A 9551-nucleotide genomic window follows, 5' to 3' on the forward strand; every position below is an offset into this window, starting at 1 on the left:
CAAAACCTGAAAGGACAGATCTGTGTAGAAAAACACAAACTACTTGCGATTCCTCTGCCCAGTTCAGGCTGTAGGAAGCTCGTTTCAGCCCTCACCGTGTTCTGACCTTGGTTCCCATAAGAAATAAAGTCAGAATTCTAGTCCCTGTCTCCTGGGCAGTGTGGCAGGCATACATACCTTCAGTTACATGAGGAAAGGCGTGGTGAGCCCCCTTCCTTCAGTAAAACTACACAGTTCCCAGAACCCTGATGCCATCCCCCTCACGCCACTGTGAATACCTGGACACAGCACATTTCAATGCGTGCACCTTCGTGGGCTGGTTTTCTATTTCTCCACTAAATCACCCCAAATTTAGCGCCCTAAACACTGACTTATTTTCTCCCACTTCTGAAAGCTGGAGTCCAAAACAGGTCCCACCAGCTAACGTCGAGGTGTCGGCAGGGCTGGCTCTGGGGAAGCGACTGTCTCCTTGCCTCCCGCAGCCTCTAGAGGCTTCCGCATCCCCTGGTCCATATGGCACCTACTGTCTTCAGGACCCACAGCGGCCCTGATGGCCCCTCAACAGGGAGACGCAGAACATCAGGAGCCCGGGCTCCAGCGCTAAGGCCAAACCTCACCACCCTCCCAGCTCCTCACACACTCCCGTGCGAGCTAATATAGATTCCACCTTAACTAGTATCACCTGTGTAAGGGGTAAGTGCCCAGCTGTGAACTGGTTAACCTCGCTCACACAGACCCCGGGAATAAACTCACAGGCCATGGACCACTCCACAAGTAATGAGTGACCACCTGCTCGGGGACCTCCATGGCCCAGCAGAGCCCTCCTTTGCCTCCCCGTGGACTCAGGGTCTGCACGCGCCAGAGGGCCCTGGATAAAAAAAACAGCTCCCATGTCGGGAGGCACCCACCAGTGGTTGGGTTCCCGGTACTTTAAGTAGCCCAGGTGGACAGGCCGCGCCCCGTGCAACTCCATCACAAGAATAACAGCTGCACGTGGCTAGTGCACGGGTGGCCACCCCTCGGCCCATCTGGCCACGCTAAGCACATCACCGCCGTGACGTCCAATCAGACTCAGCTGCTGGCACAGTCCAGGTATCGGCCCCCAAGAACATTCTGGATCACAATTCACAGTACTGATTGCGATCTGGGCCACACGTGGCTGAATGTATTTACAGGAGGATGCCACAGCCGATCTGGCTGGACTGAGAACATTTCCCACTGTACATTCTTACAACACCATTTTATTTGCACTTTATTAAACTTTTATGGCTTTTTTCTGCCTATCTACTTTATGGGAGTGTTTCTTGTTCTTATGACTGCAGTGATACTTTAAGCTACAACTATTAATGTGTAAAATTAGTTTGGAAGTCGCCTTATCATTAAACATTTCACAAGCAAGCAGTCAGAGACACCTAACCCGGAGGCCTCTTTTCTTCTCTGAGCCAAACCTACATTGGACTCAAAGAAAATGGCACACGGAGAGGGGCTGGATCTCTAGCGCCCATCCCTAGGGGGCCTCCTGGGGAGCAGATATGGAGGGAGAAGCCCTGGGCTACGGCACCGTCTTACTAAAGAAAAGTCCATTTGGGTAAATGTAAGTGCCAGACTTAAGAGATTAAGCAAACCATGAAAAGAAACCACTAACCACAGCTTCTCCAAAACAGAACTAAACTCCCTTTAGTTTGAATTGGAAAAGCAGAAGTGATGATCAGGATACAAAAAAAAATGACAAAGCATCTGAAACAGGAGAATAATCAAGGGCCACTGTCTCTTCCTGTGTGAGTGGGAGCCTCGCATCTAAGCTGGTTTTAGAAGGTTGCTACTTTGGACTGAAAGTTATCCCCAACCCCAGTTTGTAAGCAAGTGGAGCAGAACTCTTCAATTATTTCAAGGTTTAGCGGTAAAGCTCTGCAACTGTCACAACCATTTTAATTGGTGTGAATTTTAAAGTGACTCAATCTGTTAGCTGGAGTATCTAACGGCTTAACCACGGGGTCATGTTGGAAAATTATTCCAATTGCTTTTGTTTTCTCTACTGAAGATGCATTTGAATGTTCTTGTAGTTTGCAGTTGGCTGGTTCTGATGTTTGGTCTGAGGAGGCCCAAGTAACCGGAGAGGAAGAATCTGAAACCTCAAGCCACTCGAGTGCTGTCTGGGGAGATGGAGACCCCAACCCGAGAGCCACTGACGGAGTCAGCACGGGCGCAGGGCCGCCAGAAGCATCGGGCCACGTATTTGTTGCTTACAAAACAACATAAGCACACACCCCCAGGTGTGTACACATGCCCTGTACACGCTAATGTCTGTCTATGCTAACACCAGCACACACCCCCAGGTGTGTACACTTCCTCTGTACACGCTCACGTCTGTCCATGCCAACAGCACACACCCCCGAGGTGTGCACACACACTCTGTACACATCTGTCCCTGCCAAGGCCAGCACACATGCCCAGGTGTGCACACACGCTCTGTACACACTCACATCCCTCCCTGCCAATATGAGCACACACCCCCAGGGGTGCACACACACTCTGCACATACTCACGTCTGTCCCTGCAGCCTGAGTCAGTCACAGAGAGGCAGAGGAGGAGAAGGAAGGACGTAATGGGCACTGAGGTTCTGGGCTGGTTCCCCTCTCTACCTCGGGAGAGACCCCTCATGTGATCCTGCTGTCACTCACCGTTCCGCCTCCATCCTCCATCCTCCCACCGGGATCAGGAGGACGCCCACTGCACAGAGCTGTGATGAGCATGAACAGAAGATTGCAAGAGCTCACGCCAAGGTGCTGAGCACGGGGCCTACGGAGTACTTCTTTCTGCTGTGGCTGACATCAACAAACAAGAGGCTGACACGGCTTCCGCAGAGAATGTCACTCGCTGAGAAACTGAAACGTGTGACCTAGGATCCTGTGAAGGTCTAAGAACAAACCAACAAACCAAACGGTTTTGTTTGTTTTTCGAACACCATAGCCTGTTTTTTCTTTTTTCTCATGCTGTACCTTGGATATCATTTAGTTTAATTTCAAAGTAAGTCCAATAAATACAGAAAATCACAGGACTGAGCATGGAGCATTGTTTCACTTCATGTCCTCCAGCCTTTAGGACACATTAAGGAAAGACATGATTCCAGGTCTCCCATTAGAAAGGCTGCCCTGAGGCACCTGCTGGGGCAGCCAAATTGCAGCTGTTGATGCTGCCCCCAAGCTGCTTGGATGAAGCACAAGATTCCGGAGGTCTCTTCTCTCCTGCCCTTCACCCCAGGAGAGAAGGTGGGGGGAGAAAGGTGAGAGAAAACAGGAAGAAGGAGGGGGGACCGAGGGAGAGAGGAGGGGGGAGAGAGGGAGAGAGGAGGGCGAGGGAGGGAGAGAGGAGGCAGGAGGGAGGGAGAGGAGAGGACAGAGGGCGAGGAGAGGGGGGAAGGAGGCAGAGGAGAGGGGGAGGGAGGGAGAGAGGAGGAGGGAGGGAAGAAGCGAGGAGGGGGGAGGAAGGGAGAGAGGATGAGGGAGGGAAGGAGAGAGGAGGGTGGAGGGAGGGAGGAGGGGCATGTTCCATCCACCAAGGCAGCTGCACTGCAGAGAGAATGGAGGGTGTGTTGCCTCTCAGGACAGCAAGTTCATGCTGTTTATAATTGTTAGCATAAACAATGACCCGCTGAGGACAGGGCTGCAATGGGAGTTGACAACGTTTTATTTCCATAGTTGATATTGGGGACCTGGACCTAAAGCACCGTGCCTTGCCCTTTCGCCAGATGGGCCAATGCCTCTCCATACTTGCCTCTATTTTAACTAAATACCCGATATTGACTAGGAATTATGACGTGTAGGATACCCCTTATCACAGTAACGTCAAACTCACGTTCTAAATGCAATTTGCTCAGGGACTGGCTTCTAAGTCTGGGTAGGAATGTTAAGCTCAGGCCAGTTCAATTCAATGAGCATTTATCAAGAAACTCCTAGACCAAGAGCTGTGTTAGACACTGGGTATGGGGTGATGGGGATACGAAGATGTGGAAATAGAACTCGAGAAGCTCAAATGTTCTCATTTCATTCCCTAATGCAATTACCTAGCTTCAACCTGAAGGCTGTAATGTCTAAATTCACTTTTTCTTTATTCCAGTTCTACATAACAAAGCATAAATAATCACAGAGGAATGATTCTGTGTTGGACTATTCAGTGGACAGAGAAGAGCATTCTGACCGGTGTGAGACACTGTCTCCGTTCCCAGGGAGCCCGTGAGGTGGCTGCACGGAGCACACGCGTGAAGATTCAGGAGCACGAGTGTCAGGTGATGGGAGGGGCATGGAGGCAGCACCAGACAGATGTCTGCCGAGGGGCCACTGCAGCCGGGCTGGCAGGGAAGGTCACGGGAGTGGGTGCAGGCATCTACCTCCAGCCGCACTTCGTTTTCATGAGGACACGTGCAGGGAAGGGGATGACACCGAAATGCTGTGGCGCTGAGGGGAGGAGGGAAGGGATGCAGGGCTGAGGGCTGGCCACCACCCCTTGCGTCCCTGCCCCTATGAACGCTGCCAAAATCAGCCCTAACGGGGAGAAGTGAGGGGCGTGAAAGAGGTGGACAGACTTGGCTTCCATGGAATTCACAGATTCCAGTCATTAAAAATCCCTTCTGAGTTTTCATCTGGAAAACTTTGCAAATGTATTTAGGGACAAGAGGCAGAAGATGAAGCCAACACAGTTGGGCTCAAACCACCGCCCTTCTCCTTGTCTCTGCATCCAGGACCCGCCCTGAGCCCCTGAGTGCGAGGACCCTGAGCTGCCCAGCCCAAGGGCACGGCCCCTGACCAGAGAAGGGAGCCGCACAGCGGGGCCCCCAGCACGTGGATGGCAGAATCTGTGCTATCTCAGCCCCAGGACCCCAAGCAGAGAAGGCCTGGGACTCCCAGCTGAAGCTTTGCTGTCTCCTCTGTCACCAAAGTCGAGAAGGACTGAGTGGGACCAAGGCCGGACCTGCCGGCTCCTCAGTGGCTGCCGATGTGTCCCTCAGGCTGCAGGTGAGACCGTCTTGTGATTCTCCAGACAGTGGCGAAAATCACAGCCAGGAGTGCGCCACTTGCCCCAAAACTCAAGCATAGACTGAGGAAGGCACCGCCCGTTCAGATCCCCGTCCAGGCTTGTGTGCCACACTCGAGAGGCACACGGCACTAGAACATGGCACTTTAAGTGGCTTTGTGGGGTGTAGAAACACAAAGTGTGGTCTCGAGTCTCTCAGAAGTCACTCCCACCAGCCTGCGGGACCCAGATGGCCCCTTTGGAGGTGGCTGGAGTCTCTCCAGGGCGGGCTCCAAACTCCCAAGGATGAGGTGAGCGTTGGTCTTGCTCTGACCTGAGGAAGGCCCCTGACAAGTATCCTGAACATGCAGGCACACAGCTGGCTGACTCATGAAGGGACCTGCTGAGCCACGAGCCAGGGACTCGACTGACACACGAACCCTGCCCAGGCGCCCACCTGGGGCGCCCACGAGAAAACTACGGAAGCTGTGAAGACGGAGGTGTGCACGGGTCTGGGAGAATCCTGGGAGAAGCCGCACTGGGGACCGGGAGGGACGGAAGGCTGGGCCCCACAAGCAAACGGCGGAGGCACTCGGTGCCCTGTAGACCCCTCTGCACCCACAACTGCAGGCCTGGCTGGCAGCACGACCTTGTCTGCAGGGGCCCAGGAGCATGTGTGTTTGGCAGGCGCTTCCCTCCTGGAGCCACACTACAGGTACCGTCATTTTAGAGGCAGGTACCTGATATCAACGATGACAATCAACCATGCCACCCTGAATTACAGCCGTGCCCTCAGCGGGTCACTATTTACGCTGACAATTACAAAGAGTTTGAACTCGCTGTCCCAAGAGGCAACAAACCCTTCATTATCAGGGCCGCAAGCTTCTGTGCAGCCCTCCTCCCCCGCCGCTTCCCGTCGGGGCAACGTGAAGTCCCATGACGGTGACTCAGAGCCAGCCCAGTAGCTTCAGTGCAGGAAAAATCACAAAAATTCAAACACATCCTAAACATGGGCAGTTGGTAGGAGCCGATTCCTCAATTCAACCTGTTCGGAGGCTTTCTGGGCTAGCACAGCTCTGATCACAGGCTTGCGCTTTCTGCTCCCCATGAAGGGCGGCAAGAAGGCCGGGCTCTGCTATTCTGCAGGCTCCGCTACGTGGAACCTGCCCTGTGGCCTCGGTGGCCTGTGCCAGACAGTGTGACCGTCGCCCGCAGTGAACACTCCCCACAGCGGAGCAGGCTTGGGGAAGAACAAAAACTTACCTGTAAGCCTAGAGAAGACACTAAGCCACGCACGGCCTCACGCGCACTGCATGTCAATCGCCGCCGAAGCAGGAACGAGCTCTTAATAGTTCCAGTAAATGCAAAGGCCGCCCTGGAAAACTGTGTGAACCTTTCTGACCACTCACAGGTGGGGAGCCACTGCCTGAGACACAAAGGTGAAGAATTAACCTGAAACTGCATATTATAAAACATATTTTTAAATGATGGTGCTTAATTTAAAAGACTCCCAAAGAGTACTGCATTAGAAAGTGACAGAGTGAAACCGTGAGGCTGACCACAGGAGTCCCTGGAAATGTCACCAAATGTTGTGTCAAAACTGGGAAACAGAAGAACTGCACCTGATGAAACATTCGATTAATCACTCGAGTCCTCCCCACATACGAAGCTATGTAAAAAGTGTTCCCAGAAGGTAAAGTGAGCAGGAGGGCTGTGAACACACAAAGAGAGAGCCACTTCATCCACGGACCACAATAAAAGAAACGCTAACAAGTGCCGACGACACGCTGGAGTCCAGGGCTCTGGGCGCAGCTGTGACAGGGACACTCAGGGTCCCACTGTCCAGATGAGAAACCAGGGTGGAAACACCAGGGAGCCTGTCTCAGGGGGCAGAGCCAGTGAACGGTGGTTCGTACTGGGCCAATCCCAGCTGCCAGGCTCTGGGGCTTCTGGGCACAGAATCCTGTTGACCTCACTCTGGGGTGCGAGAGGCGGCAGCATCCCCCAAAGGCACCTGGAGAAGTGGTGTTACCCTACAACCCCTGTCCCCGGCGTTACCTTCCATGCCCCTGTCCCTGGCGTTACCCTCCATGCCCCTGTCCCTGGCGTTACCGTCCATGCCCCTGTCCCCAGTGTTGCTCACCATCCTCATCACCTCCAGGCCCCTCTCCCTGTCCTCCCTCATTTTCCTGTTCAGCCAGAACACATCACATGTCTCTTCCCTTTTCAAGAGGCTCAGCTGCACCCAGAGGCATTCCAGCCTATTCGGAATGGGGCACACACCCTGGGGAATTGCCAGCACAGGGCCGGAAGGGCCTGAGACCCTCTCACTGTCGCCCAGGAAGGATGGAACAGCCCACAGTCACGCTGATTGTCAGGCAGGATGAAAACTTCTGTGTTTGAAATGTTCTTTTCACTGGAACTGCTCGGACCATTCGAGAACGAATCAGTTAAATACCAGCAAGGGCCACTCCTACTTATTCTCTGGCTACAGTTTTCCACCCACCAGCAACCACACTCCTAGGAATTATCCCTAACGCAGAATCAGCGCCTTGTGCCTTTAGGAAAACCTCTTTCCCTCCAGCTTTGTCCTCCTTCCACAAAAGGTGCCTCTGACTGCCTCACTCGCCGTACCAGGATTTCACTCGGCTACAGAGGAAAATCTACGTGGGGCTCAGAGGTGGGTGGTCCCCGCATGGGCAGCAGCTCTGTGACATCCTCCGAGGAGCCTGGCCCAGGCCTGCCTCACACGCCAGGACTCTGCCTTCGGGCCTTCGGGCCCCCGAAGCTGCTTTCCCTCCAGGCGTCCTGCTCCAGGCAAGAAGGCCGGACAAGGGCTCAGGGCTGCTGAGGGTCGGGAAAGCCTCCTGACACCTCCCTCTCCAGGACCCCCCATCGGCATCCCAGCATCTGGACCTGTGTCACCAGCCGCTCCGCCGTGCAAGAGAATTGGATTTTCAACTGGGTGTGCTGCTTCCCTAAACAAAGTAGGGTGTTGTTACTGAGGAAAAAGGAAAAAAATGGCATCTTCTTGGCAACTCCGCAACATCCAGCCACCGGTTCTCATCACCCCAGAGATGTCCACCCAGGGCAGATAGTGTCTTCAACCAAGCGCCACTGACCCAGAAGTGCAGTAATTAGTACACTATCACCAGAGTCACCCACTCCTTCACCTTTACACCCAAGAAAAACATGTTTGCCAGGCAAACTAGATGTCCAGGAGGTATAAGGAAATCCCAAGCCTGCTTTAAGCCTCAGACTTTTGAGACCGTTGAGGGCCATGCACACAAGAGCAAGGCTGCACCCGAAAGCTCTGCTCCTGCTGGACGTCATGAACAGACCACACGGCTTAGCCACATGGACCCTTCCAGGACGTCACGAGAGGGACCTCCGTGGTACACGCAATGACGTGCACTTCGTTGAGCCTTGAACAGACCACGCCCTGGTTACAGGGTCGGTGATCCACCTCCTGCCGTCAGTCACCCACCTCGCCGAGGGTCTGCGTCTGCATCTGTAATAACTTTGCTGTTTTACCTGGGTACCAAAATGCAGCATCGTGATGTTTAAAGGACTTTAAATATCAACACCCCGGGTGCAGTTCTTGTCACTTTAATGCAGTCACTCGATGCAGGCCTCACTCACGACTCTGAGGTAGCTCATACCTTCCCTACCTAACCAAGGAAGAAACGAAGGCATGGAAGGTGCAGCTCCTAAGGAGCAGATTAGGATTCAAACCAGTGATCTTCGTCACATGCTGACCTACCTCTCAGGCTGAGATAACGTTGAAAATTAACCAGGTAGAACAGCGTTCCATAAATCAGCTGGAAATGGTGCTCGTGGATGGGCCTGTGGTTACTCCCTGAAGAACAAGACCATTAGCCCAAAAATCCACCTGTGTCACACTCAAATGTTTACATATCCAATTATTTTTAAAATAACCCAATCAAGCATGTTCACAGCCATTTAGAGCCATATAGATTGTCTGCTTCGCTGACAATCAACCCAAGACCTCTGTCGGCAAAGGGCACGGTGCCAGGTCCAGAGAAGGTGGGACAGAGACACAAACAGGAACCTCTCCTTCCCTGGGAGCCTCGCTCTGATGGGCCCGCGAGGACATGGTACAGACCGTGGGGTGCAGGCAGACGGCAGGCCAGGAGAAGGGGCTGCGTTGCCGGGAGGCAGTGCTTTGAGCTCTAATGGATGGAACACAGCTAACCAGTGAAGGTGGAGAGAGGGCACCCGTCTGAGAGGATGCAGAGGCAGCAAAGCACAACCGGCCTCAGGGAACCAGAAGCCACAGGGACATCAGGTTGGGTGCTGCTGTCTGCTGGCCACCGGCTGGGGGACTGTACTGGGCCTGGAGGGACATCCCTGACACTCCCCACCAGATGCCAGGGGCACCCCCAGCCCCAGGTGAGAATCACGGATCCCATAGCGAATGAGGCCAGCCTGTGGGAAGTGGGGCTGGGACAGCTCTGCACAGCTTAATAGGAAGTTGGGTTCTATTTTGTGGGGTTTTGGTCACGCCAATGGCTAGTCAG

The 9551-nt window shown here is 53.6% G+C and overlaps 1 long non-coding RNA gene across 1 annotated transcript; it reads right to left on the bottom strand.

Moving 5' to 3' along the window:
- Nucleotides 1-2677: 2677 nt before the first annotated feature.
- On the bottom strand, nucleotides 2678-8874 carry LOC144333693 (uncharacterized). Its single transcript, XR_013402622.1, has 3 exons — nucleotides 8774-8874; nucleotides 6274-6436; nucleotides 2678-2917 (listed from the first exon to the last, which is right to left on the bottom strand). It is a non-coding gene; the product is annotated as an uncharacterized LOC144333693 (long non-coding RNA).
- Between the last annotated feature and the right edge of the window lie 677 nt (nucleotides 8875-9551).

This window comes from Macaca mulatta, chromosome 13 (genome assembly GCF_049350105.2).
Source record: "Macaca mulatta isolate MMU2019108-1 chromosome 13, T2T-MMU8v2.0, whole genome shotgun sequence".
Lineage (NCBI taxonomy): Eukaryota > Metazoa > Chordata > Mammalia > Primates > Cercopithecidae > Macaca > Macaca mulatta.